The sequence below is a fragment of the Dipodomys merriami genome, unplaced genomic scaffold, assembly GCF_024711535.1.
Source record: "Dipodomys merriami isolate MVZ:Mamm:240054 unplaced genomic scaffold, mDipMer1.0.p SCAF_19, whole genome shotgun sequence".
Classification (NCBI taxonomy): Eukaryota; Metazoa; Chordata; class Mammalia; order Rodentia; family Heteromyidae; genus Dipodomys; species Dipodomys merriami.
The window spans coordinates 31,330,923-31,350,899 of NW_027203270.1; the positions used below are offsets into that span (position 1 = coordinate 31,330,923).

At 40.8% G+C, this 19,977-nt stretch overlaps 1 protein-coding gene across 2 annotated transcripts in view; it reads right to left on the bottom strand.

The window, feature by feature from the left end:
• The window catches only part of Spop (speckle type BTB/POZ protein), an 86,698-nt gene extending 67,109 nt beyond the window's left edge, over positions 1-19,589 (bottom strand). Inside the window, exon 1 of one of the 2 annotated variants that reach the window (XM_070028312.1) lies at positions 19,346-19,589. The gene's annotated coding sequence lies outside the window, so the exon portion shown is untranslated. Of the gene's footprint in view, positions 1-14,689; positions 15,276-19,345 lie in introns of those variants that run through there. The other variant, XM_070028313.1, reaches the window with a different exon arrangement.
• Positions 19,590-19,977: the final 388 nt, after the last annotated feature.

A 19,977-nucleotide genomic window follows, 5' to 3' on the forward strand; every position in this document is an offset into this window, starting at 1 on the left:
ACAATAAAGATGGTATCATCCTCAAGCCTCTCCACTCTCATGATGAAATTGATTTTTCATAAATGAAACTTTCATTTTCAAGGTACAAAAATGAACTTCTAAATTTATGTTTTGAACTTCATCTGCCCTTCCTCAAACCATCAAGATAATTTAAAAATGTGGTATACTAAAAGGAGGTGTAAGTGCTAAGACAAATACAACTTGAGAAAGGAATATGAAGGGTTGGGTTTAAATATGTACAATAGTCAGGGAAGGCCTCAAAATCACTACAAAGGTAATGCTTAAGTATGTTTACAGAAGGTGTAAAAGAGAACTAGCATAGCCCTCCAGATAGAGGCAACAGCAAAGGCAAAAGCCTTGTAGTATGTTTCTATCTGGCAAGTTCAATGATCCTGCAAGGAGGCTACTATGGCTGGAGTTAAGTGAGCAAAGGAAAAAGTAGTAGAAATGAAGTCAGAGAAGCTAGTACAAGTCCAGATCCTGCAGAATAGACCCTTTAGTGTGGCTAGTGAAGTCCAGATCATGCAGCTATCTGTTAGAATCACCTGGGGAGCTTTTAAAACTCCTGATGCCTGGGCTGTACTCATACCATCTAAGTAAGAATCTTTGCAGGTGGGACTGGCAGACAAGATGGAAAGAAGTGAGGGTATCTGAGAAGTATGTTAAAGAAAGATCATTTAATTATAGATTGAATGTGGGGGTTGAGGGAGAGGAAAAGTGTCAAGAATGATTCCCAGGTTTCTGGCTCAAGCAACTGGATGGGTAGAGATGTCAATTACTGAGAGATAAAGGGGAATGGGAGAAGTAGGTATGGGATTTGAAAGATCAGAAATCAGGAGTTCAATTTTGGATATGTTAAATTTGAGGTATGAATAAGGCTAAGTATAAATATGTTAAGTATGAAGAAATATGAGGTAAGTGCCCAGTGAAATCAGAGCTTTCAGTAATGAATTTATATATCATCTGCTTACTGATAGCCTTTAACATGTCTAAATAACACAGGATTCCTCTGATGGAGAAAGAAGTTGAAGTATGGAAACTAGTTAGCCTTTTCTAGTAATTTGAACCAGAAATGGTGCTGGCATAAGCTAGAAGAGTACCAATGGGACTAGAACAGAAAGAATAGGTTATAGATTTGAAGAAAAACTCTGTCATGATATAAGCCTATAATCCCAGAATTTAGAAGACAGAGAAAGGAGTGTCTCAAGTTCAAGACTGGCCTGGGTTACACAGTGAGCTGTCTCAAAAAGGAAAACACTTATAATGGAGATGCCTTACTACATTAAACCCAACCTGCTTTACAAAGGTAGAAAAAGTTCTATGTTCTGAGTCAATATTTTCCAGTCTTATCTCCTATGAGCCTCATGCATCTTTTGCTTAAGTAGTGCTAAACTTCACGATTTGGGGTACATACCCTGGTATGAATGGTACTTCTCTACCTTTATATTTTTGTTCATGACATATCTTTTTCCTGAATTGCCTTCCCTCTCATATCCGCCAATCAAAATTCCAACCTTCAATATATCCACATTTCAAAATTCAGCTCAACTGTACCCTTCATGAAGTCAGTACTCTCAACTCCAGCTACCCCAATTAAATGATCTCTTCTTCCAAACTCCAAATATATTAATACTGGTTTAACTCATTCATTTTACAACATACTACTACTACCTGACTTCTTCAATGCCTTGTGCTTATAGTCTATTAACTTGTCACTATCTCCTTCTCTGCTATTAAACACAATTATTTAGAGGAAATGGAATATTGTTCCTCTTTTACAAGATACTTTGATGATCAAAAGACCAACGCTGGAATAGTGGGGCTGGTACTGAAGCTTAAATTCAGGTCTTGGGCATATCCCTTAGCTTTTTTCACTCAATGCTAGCAACTTAACCACCTAAGCCACATCTCCACTTTCATTTTTTTGGTAGTTAACTGGAGATAAAGAGTTTTACAGACTTTGCTGCCCAGGCTGACTTTGAACATCAATTCTCAGATCTCAGCCTCCTGAGTAGCTAGAATTGCAGGCACAAGTCACTGGCACCTAGCCCCAAGTGCAATTTTTAAAATATATTCATTTGCCAGGCACAGTGGCACCCACCTGTAGTCTCTAGCTACTTGGAGGCTAAGGTCAAAGGATCGTTTGAGCTCAGGAGTTCAAGACCAGCTTAAGCAAATCCCTCCTCAAGAAAAATAAAGCCAGACTGTAAGTGTACTCAGCCTTCCTGGCAAGCTCAAGGTCATGAGTTAAACCCCAGCATTAACACCACCCAAAACAAAAACAAAAACAACCACACATACATACACGGACGTACATATACTTGAAAAAGATACTACTACAAGACACAAATGCCATAAGAGTTATTTAAAGTTTACCCTAAATTTCAAACACTTAAAAGAATATCTAGCTGAAAACCTGAAACCTTAAACTTTGGTGTTTAAAAACATTAATTCCTAGTGATACATTTCTGCTCAGTTAGAAATTTGGAACTTTATGGTCTTTAAAAATACCACATTTTTTACATCATTTTAAGTTAAAATGCACTAGGAACCTAGTAAAATTACACCATGAAACACTGTACCCCAAGTACAGATCTTCTTCATTTCCCAACCCACATCTTGTCCTAAGATTAGAGTTCTCAGAACATTTATGAAATCAAAATCTACTTTCACAATAATACTAAGAAATTATTTTCCTTTTATTATTGCATTGGCACTTGCTCTAATTGTACAAAACAATAATTGGTAAAATGCTTGTTCTTTAGCTTAATTAAAGTAAGGCTTCAAACTGTATTAAAAGTTATTGACTTTGACCACTATGTATAAATAATAGGAAAAAAAAGTCAACTGAACTAAGGATGTTCTTGATAAAGCAATAAAGTTTTTATAATACCTGAACCTGTGAATACAGGACTTCTGAATATTCTATGTGGTAAAATAGAGCTATGAAAAAGGACTGCAGATTGTGACTACTTTTCTCATGAGACATGCCTTTTTCTGGGGAAAAAAAAAAACCCTACTTATTCATACATGAATATTTAGCAGATATTTTCTTGAAAATGGAGTCTGTCACATTAAGGAAAACAACTGACAGTATTTGTTGCCAATGATAAAAGTCTGAGCTTTTAATGAAAAAAATATATAATTCTAAAAACCCTGTAGCTGCCTGACAAATTCTCAATACTGACAGTGGTTTCTTGTGAAATATTAACTAGTGTTTTGTGTTTTTTTAAAAAATATTGCATTAGGAGATTTTTAAACATTTGGAAGTGATGCTTAACTTAGTGACTCAGTATTTCCCCAATGACCAATGTCTAGTATTACAAAATCATAGATGAGTAAAAGATCCATTTAGGATCTTTTTGAGGCATGGCTCAAGTGGCAGAATGGCCTGCCAGGAAGTGGAAGGCCCTGAGTTTAACCCCTGTACTGTAATCAATCAACCAATCAATCTATAAATAAGTGTAACAGATAGAGCTAAAGTTCCCAATGGGCTCCTCTTGCAGGGCACAGTGACTCATGTCTGTAATCCTAGCTACTCAGAAGGCTGAGATCAAGGTTCAAGGCAGAAAAGCCTATCTTCAAAATAATTAGTAAAAAGCAGGGCTGGAGGACTGGCTCAAGCACCAGCCATGTAAACAAGCTAAGCAAGCTTGAGGCCCTGAATTCAAATGCTGGTAAAACAAACAAACAAACAAACAAAAAAGAGTCTGAGGATGGCATCAAGAGTTTGGGACTATACAATGTCGGTGTGGGGGGGGGGGTATAATTGGGTGGGGGGAGGGGGGTAAAATTGGGTGGGGGGAGGGGGGAGGCGGGGAAGGGAAGTGAAGGGTAAACAAAGGAGGAGGCTGCAATGCTTGGTAAGAAATGTATGCATTATCCTGCCCATGTAATTGTAGCCCCCCTGTACAGTATGTTCTCAAATAAAATAAAATACAATTTAAAAAAAAAAAAAAAAAAAAAAGAGTTTGGGACTAGCCTGGGTAGCATAGTAAGGTCTCATATCTTTAAACCAACAAACAAACCATTTAAATGCTAGAAAGACCAATGGATTTCACTGTAACAGTAACACTAATAACAAATCATTTAAGATCTACACTGAAATGTGTGTGTATGTGTGTGTGTGTGTATGTGTGCGTTGGTCATGGGGCTTGGATTCTGGGCCTAGGTGCTATCCCCCAGCTCTTCGGCTCAAGGTGAGTGCTCTTCCACTTGAGCCACAGTGCCACTTCTGGTTTCTGAGTGGTTAATTGGAGATAAGAGTCTCACAGACTTTCATGCTTGGGCTGGCTTTGAACCGCAATCCTCAGATCTCAGCCTTCAGAGTAGCTAGGATTACAGGTCTGAGCCACCAGTACCCGGCTACATTGAAACTTAACATAGGAGAAATGAACATTTGTCAAGTTTTGGCATAAGAGAAAAGAGAATATGTGTGTTGTGTGCAAAGGCTACAGAACTCTTCCCCTTTACCAATTATACTGTGTGTGTGTGTGTGTGTGTGTGTGTGTGTCTGTGTGTGTGTGTGTGTGTGTCTGTGTGTGTGTGTGTGTGTGTGTGTGTCTGTGCTGGTCCTAGGGCTTGAACTCTTGAACTCAGGGCCTGAGCACTGCCTCTGAGCTTTTGCTCAAGGCTAGTACTCTGCCACTTGATCCACTGCTCCACTCCCAGCTTTTTGGAGGATAGTTTGTTGGAGATAAGAGTCTCACAGGTCTGGGAATGTGGCTTAATGGTAGAGTGCTTACCTAGCATGCATGAAGCTCTGGGTTTGATTCCTCAGTACCACACAAACAGGCTGGAAATGGCACTGTGGCAGAAGTGGTAGAGTGCTAGCCTTGGGCAAAAGAAGCTCAGGGACAGTTCTCAGGCCCTGAGTTCAAGCCCCAGGACTGGCAAAAAAAAAAAAATCTCACAGACTTTTGTGTCCAGGCTGGCTTTGAACTGAAATCTTCTCAGATCTCAAGCTCCTAAATTGCTAGGATTACAGGCATGAACCACTACCACCTGGCTCCAACAATACTTTTTACATATCCCTTGAGGGATATACTTGCACCAAAAATAAACTATTATGTCAGATAAATATAGAAGCAGATTTGAGAATCTAGCTATCCTTTATTAAGCTAGATATTTAAATTTGCAAAAATGTAAGAGATGTCACTCTTCGAATTTTTTGAAATTCTCCATAAAATATTTATGTTAATATGAAATGAGATAATTTGTTTCCTGATGATGACACTGGAATTTGAACTTAGGACACCTCACTTCCCAGGCAAGTCCACAGCTGAACCATGGCTCCAGCCTTCTTATATGCTGGTTACTTTTAAAATAGGGTCTTACCTCCTGCCTAGGTGCTTGCCTGGATGGTGACCCACAAATTTTAGGCCTCTGCTGTCGTTTTAGTAGGAATGCACCAGGACACTCAATTCTTGGTTGAAAAGAACTATCAAACTTTTCTACCCAGATTGGCCCAAAACAATAATTCTCTCAATCTCAGCCTCCCATGTGGCTAAGATTACAAACATAAGCCACCAGTGCCAGTCTGCAGTTTATTTTTATTTTTAAAGTAATATTCTTTTAAAAAATGCTTTCTGAGGGATGGGTTAGGAGCGATGGGTGACAATGTTGTCAGACGCTCTGTATTCATATACTGTTTTGTAGAATGGGAACTTCTTTGCACAACAACTTGAAGATAATTTTTAAAAAGGTAAAAAAAAATACTTTGTTTCAATTGAAAATTTGCTATCAATAGATGTAGAACACACAAACAAATGTTCTTTAGGGTACTCAATAATTTTGTTGTTAATTTGTGTGTGTGTGTGCTGGTCCTGGGCTTGAACTCAGAGTGTAGGTGCTATCTCTAAGCTTTTTTGCTCAAGGCTAGTGCTCTACCACTTGAAGCCACGGCTCCACTTCCAACTTTTTGCTGATTAATTGGAAATAAGAGTCTCATAGACTTCCCTGCCCAGGCTGACTTCAAACCATGATCCTTAGAACTCAGACTCTCTTGAATAGCTAGGATTACAAGTGTGAGCACCTGACACCAGCTTATTCAATAATTTTTAAGAGTATAAAGAGTACTGCCGGGCGCCGGTGGCTCACACTTATAATCCTAGCTACTCAGGAGGCTGAGATCTGAGAATCGAGGTTCAAAGCCAGCCCGGGCAGGAGAGTCTGTGAGACTCCTATCTCCAATAAACCACTAGAAAACCGGAAGTGGCACTGTAGCTCAAGTGGTAGAGCACTCGCCTTGAGCTGAAGAGCTGAGGGACAGTGCCCAGGCCAGGAGTTCAAGCCCCATGACCGACAAAAAAAAAAAAAAGGAGCCCTAAGACCAACATATTTTAGATCTCCTATTCAATGTCTGTCTGTCTCTAATTCCTGATACTTTTATACTAACTCTCCCTCATCCCCATCTACAACTGTAGTTAAACCTGGGCAGAAATGTAGCTCAGGGGAAATCAATCATTAGCCTGACCAAACCAGATCTCCCTCCGGAATCTGAATTAAGCCTCATGAAGACAAAGTTTATTTATAGCAGAACACTATAGTCCATTAACCATTATTGTTGAAGTCCCTGCAAGTGTTTTGGCTCCTGCCCTAAGATCAGGATGTCCAGCTTTTCTTTAGTCTACATCGGCAATTTCCTTGTAAAACTTTTTGTTGTAGTTAGTGGCTGGCTATTTGGTTGTTGTTTTGTGGAATCATGCTATGTAGCACAGGCTGGCTTCAAAGATTCAAGATCTTATTGCTTCAGCCTTCTAAGTTCTGAAAAGACAGGCATGTGTCATAACAAGTTGTTAAACCTCTTTTTATATAAACTTTTTATATAAATAGATTTCATTTCCTTATGATCAAAAAAACTTTAGGGGCTGGGAAGGTGGCTCAGTGGTAGAGTGCTTGCCTTGCATGCATGAGGCCCTGGGTTCGATTCCTCAGCACCACATAAGCAGAAAAAGTGGCGCTGTGGCTCAAGTGGTAGAGTGCTAGCCTTGAGCTTTAGAGCTGACAAACAGCGCCCAGGCCCAGAGTTCAGGCTCCACAACCAGGAAGGTTGGGGGGCGGGGGACACTTTAATAAGCCAGGTGTCACTTTAACAAGGACATGTTTGAGGAGGTTAACACTGGAGGATTTAGAGCTCCAGGCCAGCTGAGGTTACACAGTGAGACCCTGTCTTTAAAAAAAAAAAAGCCAGGGGCCAGTGGCTCATGCCTGTAATCCTAGCTACTCGGGAGGCTGAGATCTGAGGATCTTGGTTCAAAGCCAACCAAGAGAGAGAAGTTCACAAGACTTTTATCTTCAACTAATCACCAAAAACCCAGAAGTGGAACTGTGGCTCAATTGGTAGAGTGCTAGTCTTAAAAGAAAAAGAAAAAAAAAAGTTCATGAACAGTGCCCAGGCCCTGAGTTCAAGCCCCAGGAAAAGTACACACAAAGTTCAAAACCTTTACCAAAATTGTTTCATTTGGTGTCCTTATTCAAAACACCAAATTACAACAAGGTTCTCGTTTATTTGACAATTATATCCCTAGGTAAAAATGAAAATCATTCCAGCAAAACTTAAAATTGAATGGAAATTGTAGACTTTAGTCTGAACGTGTAATCATCTGTTAAAACAAGAAATACCTAATGTTTTCTTTTGGAGGCCATTATATATCATGAGAATATATTTAGAGATCAAATAGCTTCATTAAGATGTACCAACCTGAGAAGGTTTTTCAGGGAGCTTAATATAAGGCCATGTAGCACCAACACAAGACAGACTAACAGATTAAAGGCACAGAATGGAGAAAATGCAGCTACAAACAAACATGGGGGTTAGGAGGGAAAAACTGAAAAAAAAAAAAACAAGGGAAGAATGACATTGTTCAAAAAGAAATGTAATTACCTGACTTATGTAAATGTAACCCCTCTGTATATCACCTTTATAATAACAATAATAATAATAAAAAGAACACTCAAGCTGGGCACCAGAGGCTCATGTTTATAATCCTAGCTATTCAGGAGGCTGAGATCTGAGGACTGAGTTTCAAAGCCAGCCTGGGCAGGAAAGTCTATGAGACTCATCTCCAATTAACCACAAGCAAGAAGCTGTGCTTCAAAGTATTAGAGCACTAGCCTTGAGCAGAAAGATTAGGGACAGTGCCCAGGCCCTGAGTTCAAGCCCCAGGACTGACAAAAATTTTTTAAAAAATAAAACACAACATTGGGTCACGTGTTACATTTACGAAAAGTGAAAAAGAAATTAAAATTGTACTTAAGGGTTACCATTTTGGGAAAAAGCTTTAATTCCTACTTCACACTGGACATCAAAATAAATTTCCTATTTCAAAAGAATAGAGAGTTAAATGTGAAAAGCAAAACTATAAAGCTTTTAGAGTTAGATATAGGATATAAATACTACCTCATTATAAAGGATGTTTCAGTAAGATACAAAAAAAAAAAAAATAGGCCAGACACACTTGTGCACACTTGTAATTACAACCCTCAGGAAGGTAAGACAAGACCAAAGTTTGAAGCCACCCTGGCTACACAGTGAGACCCTGCTGGTGGTTCATGCCTATAATCCTAGCTCCTCAAGAGGCTGAAGTCTGAAGAATTGCAATTCATGGCCAGCCTGGGCAGAAAAGTTCATTAGATTCCATCTCCAAATAGCCAACAGAGCTAGAGGGATGATGGTTCAGATGCCTACGCAGTAAGTGTGAAGTTCTGAGTTAAACACTAGTACCACTCCCCCCCCCCACCAAAAAAAAGGCAAAACAAAAACACACATTAAAAGAAAAACATAGTAAGTCTGATTACATTAAAGCTCAAACTCGGCTGAGTTAAAGCTGAATTCAGCTTCAAAGATAAAGTTTTAAAAAAATAAAACCATGCCCATTAGGATGGCTACTACAAGAAAGAAAAGAAAAGAGAGAGAGAGAAGGGAGGGAGGGAAGGAGAGAGGAGGGAAGGAGAGAGGAGGGAAGGGAAGGAAAGGGAAGGGAAGGGGAAGGGAAGGGAAAGGGAAAGGGAAAGGGAAAGGGAAAGGGAAAGGGAAAAGGAAAGGGAAAAGGAAAGGAAAAGGGAAAGCAAAAGGGAAAAAAAAGTGTTACAGAGGACATAGAGATTTCAGGGCCTTTGTACATTGTTGATGGAATGTAAAACAGGAAACAGAATGAAGGTATCAAAATTTTAAAATAGAACAGCAATTCTAATTCTGAGTATAAACCCCCAAAAATCAAAAGCAGGGTCTTTTTTGCTCAGCTTTTAGCTCACAGATGGTACTCTACCTTTTAAGCCATGCCTCCTGTCTTGCTTTTTGCTGATTAATTGGAGATGGTATACTGAGGACTTTTCTTGAGGACTTCCTTCAAATCATATTCCTCCAGGTCTCACCCTCCTGAGTAGCTAGGATTACACACTTAAACCACCATAGCAAGTGAAAGCAATATGTATAATCATGTTCATAATATTGCAATAGCTAAATGTTAGAAACAATCCAAGCGTTTACCAAAGATAAAAATGGGTAAAGACAGGTGTGTTTGTGTGCATTCCAGCCAGTCACACTAGCTCATGTCTGTAATCTTAGCTAAAGAAGAGGCATACACACTAGGAAAACTGAGGTTCAAGCATGAACAAAAAGTGAGCAAGATCCATCTCAACCAATAAAAGCTGGGCATAATGGTATATACATGTCATCCCAGCTATGTAGGAGGATTGCTGTCCAAGTCAGCCTGCGGAAAGATACAAGACCCTATTTGAAAACAATTAAAGCATAAGGGATTGGGGGTGAGACTAAAGGGATAGAATGCCTGCCTAACAAGTGTGAGGCTCTGAGTTCAAACCCCAATAATGCCAAAGAAAACATATAGTTCTATCCTATCTTTCATCTGCATTAGTAAGGCACATTTTCTGAAAACACTGTATATACTGACATTTCTCCTGAATATACAACAGGAATTCATAGGATTCAGCACTGTTCCAGACTCTGAGCTAAACAACAGGGTAACAGAGTTCATGGACTAGGTAAAAATTGTCCCTAATTAAGAACAATTTGTCTTACTGCTTTTCTTACGATGAAAACCTAGTGATAATGAAAAAAAAATGCTACCACAGCATAATCTTATATAACATTCAAACAACGCAGAGAAATGTATATACATGAAGAAAAGGAAAGACATATTTGTGCATATACCCACAAATGCGTTCTTATACAACATTAAAACACCATCTCTCTAACAAAACTTCTAAGCATACACAATTTTTCAGTCTGTATACTTTTCATCTCAGGAAAAAAAAAAACAAAAAGATGAACAAAAACAAAAGAAAGGACTGGGACCTTGTGTTTGCAGGCAAACATGAGATTGAGTTCAATCAAAAAAAAAAAAAAAAAGGTGAAAACAGAAGAGGAAAAAAAAATCCCCAGTCATTCCTCATGTTAAAGTTGGGGTGAACAACTCTGTCTGCTAAAGAATATTAGAATATTCAAGGTGCAGGTAGCTCAAGTCTATAATTCTAACTACTCAGGGGAGCTGAGATCTGAGGGTTATGGTTTAAAACCAATCCAGGCAAGCAAGTCTATGAGACTCTTATCTCCAATTAACCAGCAAAAAGCTGGAAGTAGAGATGTGTCTCAAGTGGTAGAGCACCAGCCTTGAAACAAAAAAGTCCAATGAGAGCATGAGGCCCTGAGTTCAGGCTCCAGTATTGGAAAGTGAGAGAGAAAGAGAGAGAGAGACAGAGAGAGAGAGACAGACAGACAGACAGACAGACAAAGACAGACAGGAGAGAGAAGAGACAGGAGAGAGAAGAGGAGGAGCAAGAGAGCCGAGAGAGGAGGGAGAGGAGAGACAGACAGACAGACAGACAAGACAGACAGGAGAGAGAAGAGGAGGAGCAAGAGAGCAGAGAGAGGGAGGGAGAGAAGAGAGAGAACGTTCAATACAAAGCTGCGAGTTCTAAGATCTGGAATCTAGCAACACCAGTAAAACAGAAGTGAGTCAAACATTAGGTATGCTGAGTTAAAATAAATAAACTTTATTTTTGGAATTTGGTTCCAGAAACTCCATAAGCAAGATAAATAATCTAATTCACTATAAGAAAATATACATGAAGGTAAAGTGAGGGGTACATGTCTGGGTCAGGAAAAACAAAGTGAGCGAGGAACTTCTTGTGCCAGAAAGCAAGGAAGCACTGGACACTGAGCTGAAAGGCCTCCCACAGGCCAAATAAGGAAAATCTTGTGACTCACTATCTGTAATTATTGGTTAAACACATTAAAGTCCATGAATTCAAGATGATACTAAAAGAGAGAAAAAGAAACTATTTGCCACCATTAAAGATGACTATTTGAGGTAGGAGTATACGTGGTAGAACACTTGCATAGCATGTAGGTAGAATCCCCAGCACTGCAATCAATCACTCAGCCACTCAATAAATCAATATGACTATCTCCTTAAGGAGAAAGAAAAGGAAAAAAAGTAAGATTCTATCGCAAGCTAGGTACCAGTGGCTCACCTCTATAATCCTAGCTACTCATGAGGCTGAGACTTAGAGGATGAATGTTTGAAGCCAATCCAGACAGAAAAGTTCTTTGAGACTCCATCTCCAATTAACTAGGAAAAGAAAAAAAAAAAAAATCTGGGCTGTATCATTCAAGTGATACAATACCAGCTAAGCAAGTAGGAGGCTCCTGAGTTCAAGCTATGGTAAAAGATTCCATCTTATCTTCTTAGTAGACATTATAATTTATTACTGATGAGGGAGATCTTTATAGAAGACTGGAAATTAGTCAATATAAAAGATGTGACAAGCAGAAAATTAATTAACTGACTGCAGTATCAACCAGCATCACTAGACAAAAGGCTGCTGGAGAAGTGTAATAGTATGGAACCAAGGTATCACCAAGATTACTTGCTCATTACAAAGAGGAAAATGCCATTACAACAGGAGATCTGGTATTTATCATTAAAACAAATAACCACACTCACCTAATTAGTAAAATAACTAGTAAGATGTTTTTCCTGTTGTGATGGAATGAAGAGCAGAGGGACAGCTATCAAAGGTTCTGACCAAAAATGTTTAACCAGAATTTAATCAAATCGTTAAAAGGCTTCAATACCAGTTTATAGGTAACACAGGGATAAACAAACAAATTAAACTTTGAGAAAATTCCAGAAGTGATATCTGCTACAATACAATGGCCTGGACTTGTGAAAAACGTGGCTTAGTGGTAAAGTGCTTGCCTTGCATGCATGAAGCCCTGGGTTCCATTCCTCAGTACCACATAAACAGAAAAAGCCAGAAGTGGTACTGTGGTTCAAGTGTTAGAGGACTAGAGTTGAGCAAAAGAAGTTCAAGGACTGTGCCAAGGCCCTGAGTTCAAGCCCCAGGACTGGCAAAAACCAATAATTTTTTTTTTTTTTTTTTTGGGTCCAGTCATGGGCCTGAACTCTGGGTCTGGGCACTGTCCCTCAGCTCTTCAGCTCAAGGCTAGCGCTCTACCACTTGAGCCACAGCGCCACTTCCGGCTTTTTTTCCCTGCTTATGTGGTGCTGAGGAATCGAACCCAGGGCTTCATGCATGCAAGGCAAGCGCTCTACCACTGAGCCACCTTCCCAGCCCCCAAAAACCAATAATTTAATAAAAATAAAATGAGAGTAAAGAGATGTATGGAGACAAAAACACTTATAGCTAAAAAAAAGTATCATCAAGGTAACTGGGAAAATATAAACATGAACTAGATACCAGATATTAGAGAATCACTATTAATTGTCTTCATCATGACAAGTATTCTAAGAACTGAATAAAATGATGTATGCATTTCAAAGAGAGGTGTCATGTCTACAATGAAAATGTTCATAGGTTATACATGTAAACATAAATGAATTTATGTAGATAAAGCAAAATAGATTATACATCTAAACATAAATGGATTTATGTAGATAAAGCAAATATAAAAGAAATGTGAAAGCCGGGCGCTGGTGGCTCACGCCTGTAATCCTAGCTACTCAGGAGGCTGAGATCTGAGGATCACGGTTCAAAGCCAGCCCGGGCAAGAGAGACCGTGAGACTCCTATCTCCAATAAAACCACCAGAAAACCGGAAGTGGCGCTGTAGCTCAAGTGGTAGAGCGCTCGCCTTGAGCTGAAGAGCTAAGGGACAACGCCCAGGCCCAGAGTTCAAGCCCCACGACCGACAAAAAAAAAAAAAAAAAAAAAGAAATGTGAAACATCTGCTAAATGTAAAGGATGGGTATAAAGGTAGTAATTATGTCATTCTTTCACTTTTTCTGTATGTTTAAATTTTTTCACTTAAAAAAAAAAAGTATCCAGGCACCAGTGTCTCACACTCAGGAGGCTAAAATCTGAGATAGTAGTTAAAAGCCAATCAAACCAGAAAAGTCTGAGACTCTCCAATTAACCAGCAAAAAAAGCTCAAGTGGAGCTGTGGCTCAAGTGGTATAGCAAAATACCCAAGTGGAAATGGAGTGGCTCAGGTAGAAGAATGCCTACCTAGCAAGCTCCCCCAAAATAAAAAGTTCAAAATACACTTCCTTCCAGCAAGGCCTTCCAAATAAATTTCCTTCCAGTCAGGCACTGGTGGCTCATGCCTTTAATCCTAGCTACTCAGGAGGCTGAGATCAGAGGATCGCAGTTCTAAGCTAGCCCGGGCAAGAGAGTCTATGAGACTCTTATCTCCAATTAACCACCAGAAAACCAGAAGTGGCACTGTGGCTTAAGTGGTAGAGCGCTAGCCTTGAGCTGAAGAGCTGAGGGACAGTGCCCAGGCCCAGAGTTCAAGCCCCATGACCGACCAAATAAATAAATAAATTCCATTCCCTTCCGATCCTTGATCATTTCTTTGCAACCCTTCTTAGTATAAGGAACACCAACACATTATGTTCACATTCTAGTTTCTAACTGCTCTCTTATTTCATATATTCAGTAGATTTAATTTTCTAATAAACTTGCAAGCTCCTTTAGGCACAGACATCTTTCATTCTTTTCTTTCATAGCTCACAGTGAAATATTCTGCAAACAGCAGACTTAAAAAGTGCTAATACAAGCATTCAAGACAGAAGGCACTCAGTAAAGCTCCTTACTAACTGGGTTAGCTTTTCAACTCAACACAAAGGCCATTCACTTGTATAAACAATCTCAAGTCATAGTGAGATCAGAAGGTTATCTGCAGCTGGCTGAGGGTGTGGCTCAGTGATAGAGCACTTACCTAGTATTCATAAGGAACTGGGTTTGACATAGGTAGATAGATAGATAGATAGATAGATAGATAGATAGATAGATAGATAGATAGATAGATAGATAGATAGATAGATAGATAGATAGATAGATAGATATAGACAGACAGATAGACAGATAGATAGACAATCACAACATATCACTTATTAGCTTATAGTTTCACATAGAGAAAGCAACATCTGAGAGAAAAGAAGTTGGAATACTGCTCTTATATGCCTCCCTAGCACTGCCTTTGGATTTGCTGTGCTATCTAGGCATATGACTTTACTCTCATGACAATATTCTTCATGACAGTATTCTTCAATCAAACAATATACTCCTCCAAGCCTGATCTGATAAATACTAACAGTATTTGTCCACAACACCTTAGTGTAATGACTCAGTGTAGCTTAACAAGCTACATAATGAATGAGCTTTAAAATTTTAAATAACCAGAAGCCAATGGTTCATACCTGTAATCCTACTCAGGAAGCTGAGATCCAGTTCAAAGCCAGCCAGGATGAATAGTTCACAAGAATCTATCTCCTGTTAGCCAACAAAAAAGCCAGGCTGGAGCAAACAAGCCCAGCAAATGGGAGGACCTGAATTGAAAACCTAATATTAGTTTTGTTTTTTGTTGCTTTTTTTTTTCTTTTTTTTTTTTTTGGTCATCATGGGACTTGAACTCTGAGCCTAGGTGCTATCCCTCAGCTCTTCAGCTCAAGACTAGTGCTCACCACTTGAGCTACAGCGCCACTTTCGGTTTTTTGGTTTATTGGAGATAAGAGTTTCACGGACTTTCCTGCCCAAGCTGGCTTTGACCCAAGATCCTCAGATCTCAGCCTCCTGAGTAGCTAGGAATACAGGCGAGAGCCACTGGTACCCAGCTTAATACTAGTTTTTGACAAGAAAAATATCTGAAAAAGGGCTGCAAAAAAGATTTTAAAATTTAGGGGCTGGGAAGGTGGCTCAGCATTAAGAGTGCTTGCCTCGCATGCATGAGGCTCCGGGTTCGATTCCTCAGCACCACATACACAGAAAAGGCCAGAAGTGGCGCTGTGACTCAAGTGGTAGAGCGCTTACCCTGAGCTGAGGGACAGCGCCCAAGCCCAGAGTTCAAGCCCCACAACTGACAATAAATAAATAAAAATTATAAAAAAAATTTTTTTTAATTTAATAGCAGTGTTGGCAAAAAAATAGGCAGATTCACATTGCTGACAAAAATACAAGTTCGTAAACCTCTATGAAAATACAGCAATATTTACTGTTATAAACGCACAAAAAAACAAAAGAACATATAAGGCATGTATGTATATAAATGCACAAACATTCCAGAAGGACAAACAAGAAGCTACCTTTGGGAAGGTCACTTGATAGAGGGAAAAGGATAGACTTTCCACTCTCTCACTACCTTTTGATTTTGTTTCATTCATTGTTTTTGGGTTTTTTGTTGGTGTTTTGTTTTGGTCAGTCATGGGATCTGAACTCTGGGCCTAGGCACTGTCCCTCAGCTCTCAGCTCAAGGCTAGCGCTCTACCACTTCAGTCAAAGCACCACTTCCAGTTTTCTGGTGGTTTATTGAAATTAAGAGTCTCACAGAAAACTGGGTGCTGGTGGATCACGCCTATAATCCTAGCTACTCAGGAGCCTGAGATCTGAGGATCCTGGTTCAAAGCCAGACTGGGCAGGAAAGTCCAGGAGACTCTTATCTCCAATTAACCACCAGAAAGCCGCAAGTAGTGCGAGTGGTAGAGTGCTTGCCTTGAGCTGAAGTGCTCAGGGACAGCACCCAGGCTCAGAGTTCAAGCCCCACAACCAACAACAACAACAACAAAGAGTCTCATGGGCTTTGCTGCCCGGGCTGGCTTTGAACCGTGATCTTCAGATCTCAGCCTTCTGAGTAGCTAGGATTATAGGTGTGAGCCACCGGCACTTTGCTTCATTCATTGTATTTGTGATTTTTTAGCAATACGCTCGTTATTGGACAGCAAATCTAGCTAGGGTAGAGAGACTGGGGGTTATGGCTCAAGTGGTAGGACATCTGTCCACTAATCAAAAAGGCCCAGAGTTCAAAACTCCAGTACCACTAATAAAGAAAAGAAGGTTTACTCACTTGATCTTGAAGTGTGACTTTAAAACAAAACAAGGGGGGCTGAGAAGGTGGCTCAGTGGTAGAGCACTTGCCTTGCATGTATGAGGCAGCACCACATTCCTCAGCACCACATAAGAAAAAAGAAAAAAGCTGGAAGTGGCACTGTGGCTCAAGTGGTAGAGCGCCTTGAGCTGAAGAGCTGAGAGACAGCGCCCAGGCCCAGAGTTCAGGTCCCATGACCGGACCGAAAAAATAAAAAAAGGGTCTATACTAATATAAATTATTTAATACTTGTCTTAATAATTGTAAAAGCATTTTATGTTTCTGAACCACCAAAATTTTAAATGAGTTCACTGAATTCAGAGATGGAATATTTGCAGATAAGAACGATGTATTCTAGATGACAGAAGCCTACTGAGATAGACATTTTTTACTTCAACAGTTTCACTTCTAGAATTTACCAGCACCTGATCCAAGTCTGGATCCAGGAAACATGAAATATTTCTAACTACCAAAGTAGCCACTATAAAGACTGCTTTAAAGGGAGAAATCATCAAAGTACCAAATAAACACCATCTACTCTGATCCTAAGTGTGGTATTGTCACAACAATTTATACTTCTCAGTGTCATACAAGGGAAAATATGAGTGTCCAGCTCTTTCTTGGCCTACAGGATAATATATGCAACCCAAATCCCTGTGTTTCCTGTGTCATCTCTTGGTTCCAACTGCAACATGGCAACAGGAAATGACACAAAAGACAGCTAACCACATAAAGGCCAGGCTTAAATAAGGAAGTGAAATATATGTATACACCTATCTACATACATAATGTACATGTATATATGTTCGTATTATACACATACACATGTATAGAGACACATTTTAAGACCTAAGAACTAAGACCATAGAGTTAAGTCAAGAATAGCAGCCAATGGGGGCTGGGAATGTGGTTTAGTGGTAGAGTGCTTGCCTACTGCCTAGCAGGCATGAAGCCCTGGGTTTGATTCCTCAGCACCACATTAACAGAAAAAGCAGGAAGTGGTGCTGTGGCTCAAGTGGTGGAGTGCTAGCCTTGAGCAAAAGAAACTCAGGGACAGTACTCAGGCCCTGAGTTCAAGCCCCAGCACTAGCAAAAAAAGAAAAGAAAAAAAAATGGCAGCCCAAACTAAGCCTGTGAAAATACTAAAGAAAGAACACAAATAAGAACACAAAAGGAAATAGACAATAAGGTTTCCTGGCTGGCATGGTGGTACATGCCTGTAATCCTAGCTCCCTCAGAGGAAGAGCAGGAGGTTTAGCCCTGGGCAAAAAAGTTATTAGCAAGACTTCTATCTCAACAAACAAGCCAGGCATAGTGACTCACATATACAACCCCAGCCACTTGGAAGGCAAAGGCAGGAAGATCCTGGTCTAGGTACTCCTGGGAGGGAGAGTGGGGGAACTTGAGTTCTTACCTTAAAAAAAAAAAAAAATCACTAGATTTTTAGCAACAGGCAATTGGACAGCAAATCTAGTTAGGGTAGAGAGACTGGTGGTTATAGCTCAACTGGTATTAATTAAAAGGCCCTGAGTTCAAAACTCCAGTACCACTAATACTTCTTTTCTTCTTTTACTTCTTCAACTGGGAATTTCCCATTCCCAGTTGTCCTGTTAAGAGACAGAGTTGGCCAGTACAACTAAAAAACACAAAATATGTTCCACCCTTCTCCTGCATATCCCCAAATAAAAATTTATTCAACAAACCTTTTGCCTGTGCTTATCTGCTTATCTGTTCTGGTGGAACAGATAGGATGCAGCAGTTCCCCAAAGTGACTACACAGCTGCAAATTAAAAGAAATTAAAAGACCAAGCACAATCTGCCAACCAAAACCTCAGCCTGGTTCACTGAAATATGACTGAACTTCACAGTCATTTTTGTTATGTGCTCACGTGAAAGAAACAAGACTCACATAATTTAAAATTAAAAGCTCCACTGGGAGAATTTATTGCCCATCAGTTGAGACAGCCTTTTCTTTATTTGTATATATGATGGTTACACAATATTAATAATGTGCAGCTTAAACAAAAGTGCTAAAAATATTTGACTAAAAACATGAAAAAAGTGGCAAACAGGACACACAAAGTTGACGTAGTACATGAGAATTCTGACGTCTTGATTTACAGTTTATGGCCCCTAATCCTTAAACTATGCGTGCTTGTTATACTTCCTTATCTAGTTCTGTGGAGGTAATTTAGAATTTTAGCTCTCTCAACTTAGTTTCTTTTTCATTAAACTTAGAAAGGCTAGCAAAATCCCCTACAAGAATAAATGAGTTGAGGCACTTACTCTTAAATTTAAGGGAAGTTCTGAACTAAAAGTACATGATGATGGGAGTGGAGGAAAGGAAAGTAATCCTAGAACTGGAAGTTGCAGTGACAGTTTCAAAAGAAGGGTCAGCGTGGGACACGTTGGCTCCGGGAGGCGTTGGTAGCCTGGGAGTCTCTAGGGCAACATCAGATGCAAACAGTGCTTTGTCCTTAAGTCCCTCACATAATTTAAATTCCCCCTCTCGGATAGGAGCAACAGGCTCACTATTGGACAGCACATCTAGTCTACTGCCGGGGAAGGAGGCGGGCGCGTGGTCGAGGAGCTCTTTATCCCGCAGGTCCCCGCAACACTGAGCTGCGCATGCGCCTGGAGGCAGCGACCAGGCACCGGGTGCTCTCTCTCTCCCTTTCGCGCCTGCGCAGTCACCCATCTCGCCGCAGGCGACAGCTCACTATTTGGCAAGGGGGATGGGGCTGGGAAATGATTGGGGGGGGGGAGCTAAAGCAGGAGGCGCGTTTGTGTTTCTTGAATGCTTGGGATAGGAAGAAGGGACGCTTGACTACGCTCTGGCTTTCGCAGGCTACTAAACCCAGGGAAATGGGGCAGAGAATGTATGTGTGTGTTGTGGGTGGGGGAAACATTCGGGGTCAGTCACCTCATAAGGGAGGGCCCCCCCACCCCGACGGGAACCCCCCCTCCCTCGACTTTCTTCCCCTCCCCCACTCACCTGAGAGCGGCGGCGACAGCTGCTGGTCCCCGTCCCCTTGAGCTAGCTTCATACTGTCCGCAACATCCGGGACCTGCGGGACCGCCGATACACAAATACACACACTCGGAGCGCGCACACTCACACACACATACACACACACTCACACACATACACACCGACACACACCGGCCGGGGCGTCCTGGCGTCAGCACGTAGACGCAGCGAGCGTGTACCCGCCGGGCCCCACCCCGCGCGGCCTCCTCCCCTGTTTCTTTCCCTTCCCCTTCCCGGGCTCTTCTGCCCCGCCTCTTTCTTTAAGACTCCGCCTACTTGCCCTAGTGCGCATGCGTCCTTCCCGGGGCCTTTCCAGAGCCCCAGGATTTGAGCGGAGGGTGGGGCTTGGGTAGAAAGAGGCGGGAACTGGAAAGGGGTCGCGTGCGCGGCGAAGGAGGCAATGCGGAGGTGCGAGGCCTGAACAGATGCCAGAGCCGCCCGGGGTCCGAGTGGACAGCGGTAAGATAGAGGTATTTCACAACAGAAACTTTCCAAGCTGTGTAATGATTACCAACGGCCTTCGGATGAATCTGCTCTCTTTTTTTAAGCCAACCCTCTGTATTTTTTAACTTTTATGGCCATGTCAGAAACTTTTT